General features: G+C 47.1%; 1 non-coding gene across 1 annotated transcript; it reads right to left on the bottom strand.

Moving 5' to 3' along the window:
- Positions 1-496: 496 nt before the first annotated feature.
- Positions 497-603, bottom strand: LOC112914272 (U6 spliceosomal RNA). Its single transcript, XR_003233821.1, has one exon. It is a non-coding gene; the product is annotated as a U6 spliceosomal RNA (small nuclear RNA).
- Positions 604-868: the final 265 nt, after the last annotated feature.

Genomic DNA, 868 nt, shown 5'->3' with positions numbered 1-868 from the left:
GGTGGGGCACTGGCAGGAATGGAGGCAGGATGCCTGCTAGAGATGGTTGCAGAGGTTCGAGCAGAGCCTAGGTGATGGCAGTGCATGAAAAGAAAGAGTTGGCTTTCGATGTCAAAGGACTAGGTGCTGCCTGGTGGTGTGAGGTGAACGCCAGTGAGGTCTCTGTCCCAAATTCATTCTCAACAAGTGTGAAGCCCATGCTCAAACCCTAATAATATCTTAAACCTGATCATTTCACCTTCCTTATCTCATCAGATCCACCATACCCCTGAGAATGTGGTATAGTATAGTCACTGTCCCCTCCATTCTGTGGGTGAAAAAGTTGAGATTCTGAGATGGTTGGTTATTTGCCTAAAGCCCCTCAGCCAGAAAACAGAAATACCTGAACAAAATACCTTTGGGCTTCCAACCCGAATCCACCTCCGTTGGTTGGGTGACATGGGTATGCCTCCATGTTGCACAAAGTACTCCTTTCTGGTTTTATCTTTTTTTAAAAAAAAATATGGAATGCTTTACCAATTTGAGTGTCATCCTGTGCAGGGGACATGCTAATCTTCTCTGTATCATTCCAAATTTGAGTTTATGTGCTGCCAAAGTGAGTGCATCTCTCTGCTTTTTAACGGTGCAGATACATCTAGCCAGGAGAACGCACTCCCGTTCCTAGCAAAGCATGATGACCTGCTGATAGAGAAGGCACCGTAGCCTACGGGCCAGGCAGAGGCTCCGAGCCAGCCTGCCTGGCTGTGAATCCCATCACTTCTACTTACTGGCAAGTCACTAAATATTGCTGCCTCATTTTCCTTGCCTGAAAGAAATGATGGCAGCGCTGACTTCACAGGGTTGTTGTGAGGATTCAGTGGGCTACTAC

This window comes from Vulpes vulpes, chromosome 1, assembly GCF_048418805.1.
Source record: "Vulpes vulpes isolate BD-2025 chromosome 1, VulVul3, whole genome shotgun sequence".
NCBI classification, from domain to species: domain Eukaryota; kingdom Metazoa; phylum Chordata; class Mammalia; order Carnivora; family Canidae; genus Vulpes; species Vulpes vulpes.
The sequence above is the reverse complement of the archived record's forward strand: the minus strand, read 5'-3'. Positions and strand labels throughout refer to the sequence as shown.